Consider the following 13,979-nt stretch of genomic DNA (forward strand, 5'->3'; position numbering starts at 1 on the left):
CTATATCTTAAATGCAACTTATCTTTACACCTCAAGGGGCTAGAAAAAGAACAAAGTTTAAGCCGACAATTAGCAGAAAGAATAAAATAGCAAAGATTAGGGCAGAATTAAACAAAATAGAAAATAGAAAAATAATTTTAAAATCAACAACATTAAGAATTCTTTTTTTAAGAAAAGACAAATAGGTTCGGTGCTTATAGCTCAAGCAGTTAGGGCGCCAGCCACATACACCGGAGCTGGCAGGTTCGAATCCAGTCTGGGCCTGCCAAACAACAGTGACAACTACAACTTAAAAATAGCTGGACATTGTGGTGGAGGCCTGTAGTCCCAGCTACTTGGGAAGCTGAGGCAAGAGAATCGCTTAAGCCCAAGAGTTTGAGGTTGCTGTGAGCAGTGACGCTATACCACTCTACCCAGGGCGACAGTTTAAGACTCTGTCTCAAAAAATAAATAAATAAAAAGACAACTAGGCTGGGTACCCATAGCTCAGTGGTTAGGGCGCCGGCCGCATGCTTGGGGGCTGGTGGGTTCGAACCTAGCCTGGGCCTGCTTAAAAAAAAAATTAAAAAGATAGCTACACACAACTAAAAACCACAATGAGATATCATCTCACACAGGTTAGGTATCATCAGTGAAACAGAATGTAACAAGTGCTGGTGAGGATGTGAAGAAATTGAAACCCTGTTACAGGGAATGAAAAATGGTATAGCAAAAAAAAAAAGGTATAGCACCTGTGGAAAACACTATGGAGGTTCCTCAAAACATTGAAAAATAGAACTACTATAGGATCCAGTAATCCCACTTCTGTATATTTGTCCAAAAGAATTGAAATGAGGATATTGAAGAGATCTACTTTATTTCAGCCAAACATCAGAGGAAAACACGTCCATGTTCATGGCAGCATTATTCACAATAGCCAAGATATGGAAACAACCTAAATGTCCACTGACAGATAAATGGATAAAGATAACGTACTCTATATACGTACAATAGAACTCTGTTTAGCCTTCAAAAAGGAAATTACAATAAGCAATAACATCAACAAACCTTGAAGACATTGTTAAATGAAATAAGTCAATCATAGAAAGACAAATACTGAAAATTTCCACTTATACGTAGTATCTAAAATAGATTTCCCTTACACAAGGTAGCATGAACAAAACTAACTAAAATAGTTAATTCATAGAATCAAAGCACTGAATGATGGTGGTTAGGGGCTGGTGAGAGTGAGAAATGGGGAATTATTAATCAACAGCTATAATGCCTCGGTTAAATTTACGCAAAATGATAAGCTCTCGAGATCTTCTGTACAACATTGTACTTATTCGTAGTCAACATTTATGTATGGTACACTTCAGAATTTGTTCAGAAGAAATATCTCATATTGTGCTCTTCTCACAATAAAGTAAAAATTTTTAAAGAGGTTTAATTAAATAAAAAACAAATACCATAAAAGTTAATGCAAAAGACAATAAAAGCCAAAAAACCCCAAACGAACAAAAAAAAAATCTTTGAAGAAGAGGAACAAAGTTGAAGGACTTGCTATGCTTGGGCGGCACCTGTGGCTCAGTAAGTAGGGCTCTGGCCCCATATACCAAGGGTGGCAAGTTCGAACCCGACCCCAGCCAAACTGCAACAAAAAATAGCTGGGCGTTGTGGGCGCCTGCAGTCCCAGCTACTTGGGATGCTGAGGCAAGAGAATCACCTAAGCCCAAGAGCTGGAGGTTGCTGTGAGCTGTGATGCCACAGCACTCTACCAAGGGCGACAAAGTGAGACTATCTCTAAAAAAAAAAAAAATAGAAGGACTTATTATACTTGACCATAAGATTAATTACAAAAATGCAATTTCAGGGCAATTTGGTATGAGAATTGACATAAACATATTTTAACAGGCCAAAGGAGCATAAAGTATAGAAATAGATTGATCTATAAGTATGGGAAACTGAAATTTTGTTTTAAGGCAGAGTATCACTCTGTTGCCCCAGGCTATAATTCTGTAGTATTAGCTTAGCTCACAGCAACCTCAAACTCCTTGGTTCAAGTGATCCTCCCACCTCAGCCTCCTGAGTAGCTGGGACTACAGGCACCCACAACACTTGGCTAATTTTTCTTTTTTAGTAGAAACCAGGTCTCGAACTCTTGAGCTCAAGGGATCTTCTGGCTTCAGCCTCCCAGGGTGCTAGGATTACAGGCATGAGCCACCACACCTGGCCTCAATTGACTTTTGACGAACATGAAAGACTATTAAAAAAAAAAAAACACCAAAATTCTATTCTTTTTTTTTTTTTGTAGAGACAGAGTCTCACTTTATGGCCCTCGGTAGAGTGCCGTGGCCTCATACAGCTCACAGCAACCTCCAACTCCTGGGCTTAAGCGATTCTCTTGCCTCAGCCTCCCAAGTAGCTGGGACTACAGGCACTGGCCACAACGCCCAGCTATTTTTTGGTTGCAGTTTGGCCGGGGCTGGGTTTGAACCCGCCACCTTGGGTATATGGGGCCGGTGCCTTACCGACTGAGCCACAGGCGCCGCCCCCAAAATTCTTTTCAATAAATTGTACCAGAACAACTGGGTAATTATACACAAAATAATGAATTTTTAATCATATTTCACACTATATAAAACAACTCAAAATGGATAGTAAGCCTATATGTAAAACCTAAAACTATAAAATTTCTAAACAAATACATAGAAAAAAAGTTTGTAATTTTGGGTTAGGAAAAATATGATCAAAACATGATCCATAAAGGAAAACCATGATGAATTAGACTTTTTTCAAAATTAAAAATTTTTGCTCTTCGGAAGATGCTCTTACAAGAGTGAAAAGACAAGCCACAGACTGGTAGAAAATACTCAGAAGTAATAAATCTGGGGCTGGTGATGGTGGCTCATGCCTGTAATCCCAGCACTCTGGGAGGCCGAGTTGGGTGGATTGCTTGAGCTCAGGAGTTTGAAACCAACCTATGTTATATGGAGACCCAGTCTCTAAAAATAGCTGGGCATTGTAGCAGGTGCCTATAGTCCCAGCTACTCAGGAAGCTGAGGCAAGAGAATCACTTGAGCCCAAGAGTTTGAGGTTGCCGTGAGTTATGACACCACAGCACTCAACCCCAGGGCGACTGAATGAGACTCTGACAAAAAAAAAAATCCGATAAAAGACTTGAATCCAGGCGTGGTGCCTGTAGCACAGTGGTTAGAGCCACATTCACCAAGGCTGGCGGGTTCGAACCCAGCCCAGGCCAGCTAAATAACAATGACAACCTCAACAAAAAATAGCCAGGTGTTGTGGCAGGCGCCTGTAGTCCCAGCTACTTGGGAGGCTGAGGCAAGAAAAATCACTTGAGCCCAAGAGTTTGAGGTTGCTGTGAGCTTTGACGTCACAGCACTGTACCCAGGGCAACAGAGGGAGACTCTCAAAAAAAAAGAAATTTTTGGCTTGGCGCCTGTAGCTCAAGCAGCTTAAGGCGCCAGCTACATACAGAGCTGGCGGGTTCGAAGCTAGCCCAGGCCTGCCAAACAACAATGACAACTACAACCAAAAAATAGCCTCCCAGCTACTTGGGAGGCTGAGGCAAGAGAATCGCTTAAGCCCAGGAGTTGGAGGTTGCTGTGCGCTATGATGCCATGGCACTCTACTCAGGGCAACAGCTTGAGGCTCTGTCCCCACCCCAGACCCCCCCAAAAAATATACTCTTTTTGGTTAGAGTCCATTGCTAGAGAGCCAGTACGATCTTTGTGGGTATTGAAATAGCCTTCTTTTTCATATTGCTTAAATTCTTATGCTGGTTCCTTCTCATCTGTACTCTCTTCCCTCAGGTCAGATAGCTTTGTGGTTCATATGTTCCCCTCTGCCAGGAACTCTGCGGCTCAGTCTACAGAGGTAAAGGTGTGCTGCCTTTCAGCTTGTGCAGCTGGGTATCCTCTGTGGTATTGCTGGCAATCGGAGTTGGTCTCACATTCCTGGGAGAGTGCTCAGGTGCCAGCTCTGGTGTATTAGGTTAGATAAACTTCAGTTCCCAGGCCCCTGGATGGTTTACTCGAGCCCTGTGCATACCAGACCAAGACTGAGTTGGCAAACTTGCTCTCAAGCCTCCCTGAGAAGAAGTGCTGGCTGTGATAGCATGGGGCAGGGTGCTTTCCTTCTCCAGCACAATGGTAAGTTAGAAGGGCAGGTGAACTGTGAGCCTGTGACAGGAGGGATGGGACCCTCTTGACAAGATCGGCAGAGCTGGGCAGGTGTGGGACACACAGCTATCCACACCTCCCTCTCTTGGCAATGACAGTGATCTGTCCTGCAGGGGCACAACAGCAACCTGATTCTCAGCTTCCACCTCAGCCCAGCTGCAGCAAAGGTGGTGGAGGAAGCTCAACTTACTGTTTTGAAATTTCAGAGTGGGTGGCAGCTGTGGCTGAAATGCTCTAGCAGGGGAGGTATGGTTGTGCCAGGGAACGGCCTCTAGGGAGGGTAGGCTCGTATGTAGCAGAGGAGATAAGCAGCTTTGGGTAACAGTGAAAGCACTGCCTCTCTTTAGCAGGAAAGGATTGAGCCCCAGGCTCTGTGGAAGCCTGGGTGTGACAGGTGCTCTGCCAGAGGCATGGCAGCTGCTTCCGGGTCCTCTGGTTTAATGGTCCCCTATGGAACATTCACAAGTCCCAAGCGGAACCGCCTGTCCATCTGGCTGTATTTGTGGCTGTGGGCATTGGTGGGTAGGAGGAAGAGAAGACCCCAAGTGGTGAGGAGCATCTCCACCCGGAGGGGTGCCAACAACTTCAGATTGCAAACCAGGGGCTTTCTGGTGCAAGAGAACGTGTTTTCCACTTTCCTCTGTCTTAAAAAGCATTCATGGCACTTCCCAGTCCCCTTGGAGCAGCCTGCCTGGTGGGTGAGAACACAGAGAACACTACTAATCTCCTTTGTGGAATTGCTGGGTCACATAGTAGTTCTATTTCCAGTTTTTTGAGGACCCTCTCTACTGTTCACTATAGTGGTTGCACTAATTTACATTCTAACCAACACTGTGTGAGGGTTCCCCTTTCTCCACATCCTCACCAGCGTTTGTTATTGCCCGTATTTTTTTTTTTTTTTTTGAGACAGAATTTCACCCACCTTGGCCTTGGAAAGTGCTAGGATAATAGGTCCGACCCACTGCACCCAGCCCCATCATTCTTTTCAATAAAAGCCATTTTAACTGCGGTGAGGTGATATCTCATTGTAGTTTTTTTTTTTAATTTTAGATTAATGTGAGGGTACAGACAATGAGGTTACACTGTGTTTGTTAGGCAGAGTTTAAGTTATAGCTGTGCCTCTCACTCAGGAGGTGTGCTGTATATCCCTGCATTGTGCCTATTGGTGAGAGCACACCAATTACTGTAGTTTTTCTTTGCTTTCTCTGATGGCTAATGACGTTGATCCTTTTTTCCTACATTTGTTGGCCATCTGTATGTCTTTTGAGAAATGTCTGTTCAGATCTTTTGACCATTTTTCTTTGGATTATTTGACTTTTTTCCTGTTGAGCTGTTGGGGCTCCTCATATATGTATTGTAGTTATTAATCCCTTGTCAGAGGGACAGTTTGCAATTATTTTCTCCCATTCTGTAGACATCATTCTGTTTTTCACTCTCATTAGAGTATTCAATAAACTACATGAAACATTCAATACTTCATTATAAAACAGGCTTGTGTTAGATGATTTTACTTAAGTGTAGGCTAATGTAAGTGTTCTGAGCATGTTTAAGGTAAATTGGGTTAAACTGTGATGTTCCCTAAGTTAGGTATATTAAGTACATTTTCAGTTTAGTATAATTCAACTTATCTTGGGGATCTAATTCAAGAAGCGTCCGTATATAGATATTTCAGGTTTTATTTAACATGTTTTTCTTTATCTTTAATTTGTTGTTGTTGTTGTTTTTTTTGGTCGCCCTTGGTAGAGTGCTATGGTGTCATAGCTCACAGCAACCTCAGACTCTTGGGCTCAAGGGAGTCTCTTGCCTAAGCATCCCAAGTAGTTGGAACTATAGGCGCCCACCACAATGCTTGGCTATTTTTAGAGATGAGGTCCTGCTCTGGCTAAGGCTGGTCTCAAACCCATGAGCTCAGACGATCCACCTGCCTCGGCCTCCCAAAGTGCTAGGATTATAGGCGTGAGCCACCACGCCCTGCTTTTATCTTTAATTTTTGGCAATCTTGGAATCACAAGAGTTTTGTGAAATTTTTTATCCTTCTCAGGACTTGGTTTGCTTACTCAGTTTAAAGACTCATTGTTTTCTGTTCTGGAAAATTCTCAGCTATTGCTCTTTAAAACATTATCTCTTCCATTCTCTTTTTTCTCCTGAAATTTATACATATATTGATCCTTATTCTAATTCTGTTCTTTTAACTTTCCTTAATATTTTTCGTATCTTTTTTCTTTGCTACTTTCTATCTGACTTGCTTAGAACTTCCAGTACAGAAACTTTTAGACGTGTGTGATCTAGTGTTTTGCTTATTTATTGAAGTTTATATTTTATTGATGCCATTTTCGTAGTTGTAGAAGTTCTTTCTTTTTTTTTTTTTTTTTTGAGACCGAGTTTCACGTTGTCCCCCTGGGTAGAGTGCTATGGTGTCATCTCTCACAGCAACCTCAAACTCCTAGGCTCAAGCAATTCACTTGCCTCAGCCTCCCAAGTAGCTGGGACTACAAGTGCCCACCACAATGCCTGGCTATTTTTTAGAGACAGTGTCTCACTCTTGCTCAGGCTGGTTTTGAACTCATGAGCTCAAGCAATCCACCCACCTCACCTCAGCATCCCAGGGTGCTAGGATTACAGGCATGAGCCATGGCACCAGGCCTTAATTGTAGAAGTTCTAATAGAAGTTTCCAGTTTTTTTAAGTCTGCCTGTTCCCTTTTCATACCTCTCTGTTCTTATTTCTTGCTATTATTCTTTTTTCCATATTTTTTTTTTCTTTTTGAGACAGAGTCTCACTATGTCCCCCATGGTAGGGTGCAGTGACGTCACAGCTCACAGCAACCTCAAACTCTTGGGCTTAAGTGATTCTGTTGCCTCAGCCTCCCAAGTAGCTGGGACTACAGGCACCCTCCACAACTCCTGGCTATTTTTGTTGTTCTTGTTGTTGTTGTAGTTGTCATTGTTGTTTAGTAGGCCCGGGTCGGGCCTTGGTGTATATGGCCAGCACCCTAACCACCGAGCTATGGGAGCCAAGCCTTTTTTCCACAATATTAAGAGACTATTGGAGGATAGAGAAGGTAGATATATATTCTGTTCACTATGTTTTTGGGTTTTTTTTATTTTGAGACAGACATTTGCTCTGTCAGCTAGGTTGCAGTGGTGTCATCACAGCTAACAGCAACCTTGAACTCCTGAACTCAAACAATCGTGCCATCAAGTCCGGCTAATTTTTCTAGTTTTTGTAGAGACAGAATAACATTCTTGCTCAGGACGGTCTGGAATTCCTGGCCTTAAGTAATCCTCCTGCTTTTGCCTCCCAAGTAGATTAGGAGTGAGTGACCATGTCCAGTCTCTATTCACTATCTTGGTAACACTTATTACTGGCTTCTTTTTTATTTGTTTGTTTTAATAGTCATTATAAATTTTAAAGATATCTTAACTGAATAATGCCACCTTATGATTTAAAAAATATGAATAGATTCCAGCCTCTCCAAAATTGTTCCTGAAAATTATTAACTATTTGTAAATTTAAAAATTCTAGCCCTTACCTTACCTACATGTCTGAGATATCATCTTCTTTAGGCCCATATTATTGTATTACATTCACATAGCCTCCAAATTTGGCAGAAAGTCATCTGAGTCATTTTTTAATATGAAAATTGTACCACAGAGACTTAACTTTATTTATCTAACTTTAATAAATATTTGCAAATATACATAAATGTATTATGTATTATGTAAAGAACACATTGAAGCTTCTTTAAAAATAGCTGATATCTGCTGGGGAGGCTGAGACAGGAGGATCCTTTGAACCCAGGTGTTTGAGGTGGCTGTGAACTAGGCTGATGTCATTGCACTCTACCGTGGGCAACAGAGTGAGATTCTGACTCAAAAAAAAATAATAATAATAATAGCTGTTATACTAAATAGGTACAACTCTGTTGGAATCCAGGCACATTAAAAATTATAAACTAATGGCAAAGAAGAGAAAAATAGGTGAAAAACTGAGGCTTCTTCGATGGGTTTTCAATCATTGCTACCCTTCCCTGCCTTCTTCCACCAGCTGGTCAGTCTAAAAGTAGCTGAATTTGGTGAAGATTGTAATTAGTTATTTCTTAGAACTCATTTGAAATGCTCTTAACGCAACTCTTGTTTAAAAATTAAAACCAAACATGACAAACAAAGACACATCATGGGAGCTTCCAACGGCACCTGATGGCACAGAGCATCTGGGGGTTCACAGCCTCTGTTGCCCATGGGAGCCACTAGGAGGAGGGCCCTGGCAAGAATTTCTCATTTTCAGTGGAAAGTAAGTTGTAGTTACTAATTATGATGACTTTGAACTTTGGATCTGGATTTTTCTGCCCCCTTCTTTATAGTAAGATACCAACTGCTTAAAAAGTAAAGATGTTTTGGGCGGTGCCTGTGGCTCAAAGGAGTAGGGCGCCAGCCCCATATACTGGAGGTGACGGGTTCAAACCCAGCCACAGCCAAAAACTGCAAAAAAAAAAAAAAAAAAAAAGTAAAGATGTTTTAATTCATTTAACAGATGTGAAGGGTATTTTAAAAAGTGCAATCTGTTTGAAAAATTGACCAAACTCTTGAACTTGATAGTATACTAGATGTTTATAAATCAACTTAAGATGTGAATACTTAAAAAAAAGGCATACACAAAATGCAGATAGTATCATCACCTATTCTCACCTTTCATCCTGCATTTCTTGTTATCTACTGCTTCCTGCAAAATTGTTTTTGTCTACCTTAAAAAATGATCGAATGGAAAGATTTTTTTTTTTTTTTTTTTGCAGTTCTTGGCCGGGACTGGGTTTGAACCCACCACCTCTGGTATGTGGGGCTGGCGCCCTACCCCTTTGAGCCACAGGCACCACCTGAATGGAAAGGTTTTATAGCCTATAATATCACAATAACAAAGGTATGCTGCTGACTCGAAAAGTCTTCTTTTATTTCAAGGAGTCCTCTTTCATAGGCACCAAGCCAGAATCTGCATTTTCATAAAGCACTTCAGATGATTCCAGTGCAGACAGACTGTGAATGACATTGCAAAGCATGTTATTCTACAGCTAAAATCTATAAGCTATTTGAAAAGACAAAAAACATATACAGTGGAACCTCTGTGAATTGACCACCCAAGGGACTGTAACAAACCTATCAACATACAGAGATGTTCAACATAAGGCTGAGGAAGGAGGATGCTTGGAGCTCAGGAGTTTGAGCCCAGCCTGAACAAGAGCGAGACCCCCATCTCTACTAAAAGATAGAAAAACTAGATGGGCATTGTGGCAGGTACCTGCAGTCTCAGTTAGTCAGGAGGCTGAGGCAGAAGGATTGCTGGAACCCAGGAGTTTGAGGTTGGTGTGAGCTAGGTTGATGCCACAACACTTTAGCGTGTGCAGGAGAATGAAACTCAAAAAAAAAAAAAAAAATTCCATTGTTCATACTTACCTGGCAGAGGAAATACCATGGCCATGAAGGTGCTTTTCCTAGGGTGAAGCTTATCCATTGCACCTATATATGCTGACCCCTGCTATTTCCCCAAAGGTGGGAAACTCAACTGGTCAACCATATAATCTGTGGTAGTAAAGGACTGATTTGGCACTCTCTTCTGACCAAATGAAAAGAATCCCATTTTTTAGGTCAATTGTGGCTAAAAGAGCTTTGGAAATATGACAGTTTCTTTGGTAATAATAGGATGAAATGAAGGGAAGGGAAGTTTCTAGAAGAAGGGGGTACTCTTCCAAGAAGTGGAGCTGGAAAAACAAACAAAAAAAGGTGTCCACCACAGAATACGTCAGCCTGGACCATGCATTTCTCATACCCTATTGCATTTTTAATATTTTGAACTCGTCACTTCTAATTATTGTCAGTGCGATAGAGATTTGAGAAAAATATATATATACATATTTTTTGCTTTGGGGGCTTGTTCTTTCTCATGGATTTCATTTAAAAATTTGAATGTTTTCTTTACCAATCTTAACAAAGATCTCATATTCCCTAAAATCCACAGAACAAAGCAACCAGGCAATGAGAACTGGAGCGGAGACAGGCCTGCCTGGCCCTTGTAGTCAGCACTTTTCTAGTACTGGGTAGAAGAATGAGGTTAGTGGAATTCAGCTCCCCTGGGAGCTGATGAGCTCTGCAGGTGTTTGGGACTAGTGATTACAGTTTTGGCAAAGGGCTTGATCCTTTGAGGCATATCTTTTAGTTCTACTAATTAGTTCCCCAGCCCTCTCCCCCTTCCTTCCACCAGTGACCTTTTCTTTGATCTTAATTGTGTATGGAAGATGATTGCAACTAGAATTATATAATGCAATAAACATTTGTTAGTAAAATTAATCTGATATGCTTCTGATATGAAGAACATGACATATTTTAAAAGTTTTAAAACGTATAAATACACGTATATTTTTAAAGGAATAATCCCTCTGATTGAAATAACAGCTAACTCAATTTTTAAAGTAGTTTATATACAATAATTATTCAATGGCTTTAAAATAACTTGGCATTGTTCCTTAAGTAGAAGCATTATTGCTTAATTACAGATGAGTCATTTCCTAGTTCCATGCAATTAATCAGTGTTTCCTAAACTTGCCTGAAACAGGAACCAGCTGAGATTTTGTTACACTTACAGAGGCTAGGGCTTACCCCAAGACCTACTGAATTGAAATTTCTAGGGAAGGTGTGTGGGAATCAGTAGAGGCAACAAGATCCCAGGTGTATCTTATTACTAGACAGGTTTGGAAAATAGTGTCGGATTCGTTTGGCAATAGCATTTACTTCTTCTTCTTTTTTTTGAGACAGAGCCTCAAGCTGTCACCCTGGGTAGAGAGCCGTAGCATCACAGCTCACAGCAACCTCCAACTCCTGGGCTTAAGTGATTCTCTTGCCTTGGCCTCCCAAGTAGCTGGGACTACAGGTGCCTGCCACAACGCCCGGCTAGTATTTGGTTGTAGTTGTCACTGTTGTTTGGCAGGTCTTGGCTGGATTCAAACCCGCCAGCTCTGGTGTTTGTGGCTGGTGCCTTAGCTGCTTGAGCCACAGGCGCTGAGCCGGCATTTACTTCTTGATTACTATTGGACAGAGCGACCAGAAGAGAATTTTATCCTTGGAGGAATTAGGACAATAGGAAGAACTTAAGGACTACAAATCAATGCATGTTCTATTTTATGCAGATACATCTTCTTGTTATCTGAAACAAGTACTGTGCATTTACATATTCTCCCTTTACCCATTCAGGTTCTGCAGAAAAATTGACTTATTCAATAATAGGCCCAAGATTAAATTCATTACTACTTTGCAAAAAGAACATAAAGTGAAAAATACCTTTTATTGAGGATCTACCATATACCCAGGATGATCCTGATGGTTGGTTTACAGAAATTATTTCCCTTAATCTTAGCAATTGATGGCATAAGTGTTTATTTTTATTTTATAGATGCCGAAACTGAGGCTTGAAGAAATTATTGTTTCCCAAGGTCATTCAGTAAGCAAGCAAAACAGGGCTCAAATCCACCAAGGACAGGTTCTTCCCATGATACTAGCCTTCAAAGTTTAAATTGCAATTCAAGGAATACAAATTTGCTAGACAGAATAATCATGGGTTTGTGAATTTTTCTCCTGTGGAAGCCAAAAAGAAAAAAGAGAAAGAGAGAAAGGCAATTTCTCACTGGATTGAGCAAGAGAGGGAAAAAAGGACAGGAGATTTCAGAAAGACTAATTAACTCTTATATGAAAAAGAAATCCATAGTTATTCCCTAAAAATTAACTTTCCCAAAGAACAAATGAGAAAAGTAAACAAGGCTTGGTGCCTATAGCTCAGTGGCTAAGGCGCCAGCCACATACATCAGAACTGGCGGGTTTGAACGCGGTCCAGGCTTGCCAAACAATAATGACAACTACAACCAAAAAATAGCCGGGTGTAGTGGCAGGCGCCTGTGGTCCCAGCTACTGGGAGGCTGAGGCAAGAGAATCACTTAAGCCCAAGAGTTGGAGGTTGCTGTGAGCTGTGACGGTACAGCACTCTACAGAGGGTGACATAGTGAGACTCTGTCTCAAAAAAAAAAGAAAGGAAATAAAAATAAACAAAATTGTTGAGTCGGATACATAATATGTGTAATATATATCTGTGAAATAGCATTTTACTCCAACTCATTCTCTTTGTTGTTCCCCCACCCCCCAAACACACACACACTTTATTATAGTTGAAGTGGTTACAGCCAGAAACAAAAATGTCCCCATTGGGCTTTCTTGTTTTAAGAAGCCTTTTTCAAAAGATTTGTTTTCTTAGACTTGGAAGCTGTTGAAAGGTGCCAGATGGATAGCTTTGGAAACTGTGAATTCTGTGTTTATCCGTAGAGGAGGTGAGGTATGGATGGGGTACCCTGGGCTTCCCACACAGCCAAGCCTAGGAACTCTCGCCTTCCTGAATGGCAGTTAACATTAGGTTGGGAAGTTAAGAGGACTCCTTGAGGCTCGGCGCCTGTGGCTCAAGTGGCTAAGGCGCCAGCCACATACACCAGCCACATACACCGCCAGCTGGCGGGCTCGAATTCCACCTGGACCCACCAAACAACAATGACGGCTATAACCAAAAAACAGCTGGGCGTTGTGGTGGAGGCCAGTAGTCCCAGCTACTTGGGAGGTGGAGGCAGGAGAATCGCTTGAGCCCAGGAGTTGGAAGTTGCTGTGAGCTGTGATACCACAGCACTCTACCCAGGGTGATAGCTTGAGGTTCTGTCTCAAAAAAAAAAAGAAAAGAAAAGAAAATGCAGATTCTTAGCCCCGTCCTGAGATTTATATGGTAAGTTCAGGAAGGATACACTTTTAACAGGTGACCCAGGCAGTTCTTATATTTGCGGAGTTTGAGATCCATTGTAGTGGCAGAATAGATACAGGAATTATAGTGTTATGGGTTGTTTTTTTAATACTCCAGGTACTTGCAAGTCTGTGTTTGGCACGTGGAAGGTTCTCACTAATTGCTTGTTGGATTAAAGAATGAATAAATCTAACTTTAGAAGGAATCCAGTCATGGGAAATCTTCTGTACTCAATAGAAATATTTGCAATTTTCACTAAATGTGAAATACCAACTTCAATTAGTATAATCTGCATTCCCTCATGAGTTAAACTGCTTAAATCTCCTTTGGATTTTGCTTCTTCCTAAGATAATGTCATTTTAATTTACTTTGATTATAATGAAAATATCAAAATGGTTCAAAACTCTCCAGGTGTTATTTAATTCAGTTTAGACCTTCTCCTGGGTGGAAGCTAGAAAAGTTCCCTCCAGTTATAACTATAAAAGAATATCAAGATTATTTTATAAGCCAGGTAAATATTTTTATAGGGAGAACTAAAGAGGTTTAGTGTTCTAACATATTGTTAATTTAACAAATATTTACCGTACTTAAACACACAGGTTATTATTGTAAGTTGTACGTAGCAGATGCCAGTGATTTCCTCTTGCTCCCTGGGAATACTAATATTTATACCTCTTTGTTTAATGATTTATAGAGGTCCTGTTTGCTCCCTAGCATGGCTCATTTAAGGGTGGGTGATTCTAGGTAGACACCTTTGATTGCTGACTTTAAAAGACCTCCAACTTGATGGGGAGTCAGGAGTCATGGTTCATGCCTGTAATGCTAGCACTCCGGGTGGCTGAGAGACAGAAAAATCACTGAGCTCAGGAGTTCAAGATCAATCTGAGAAACAGCGAGACTCCATCTCTATTTCAAATAGAAAAACTATCTGGGTATAGTGGCGGGTACCTGTAGTCCCAGCTACTCAGGAGGGTGAGGC

At 41.2% G+C, this 13,979-nt stretch overlaps 1 non-coding gene across 1 annotated transcript; it reads left to right on the forward strand.

Moving 5' to 3' along the window:
- The first annotated feature begins 9,622 nt into the window (after nucleotides 1-9,622).
- On the forward strand, nucleotides 9,623-9,793 carry LOC128591112 (U1 spliceosomal RNA). Its single transcript, XR_008381537.1, has one exon. It is a non-coding gene; the product is annotated as a U1 spliceosomal RNA (small nuclear RNA).
- The last annotated feature ends 4,186 nt before the right edge of the window (nucleotides 9,794-13,979 follow it).

The sequence above is a fragment of the Nycticebus coucang genome, chromosome 7, assembly GCF_027406575.1.
Source record: "Nycticebus coucang isolate mNycCou1 chromosome 7, mNycCou1.pri, whole genome shotgun sequence".
Taxonomy (NCBI): Eukaryota; Metazoa; Chordata; class Mammalia; order Primates; family Lorisidae; genus Nycticebus; species Nycticebus coucang.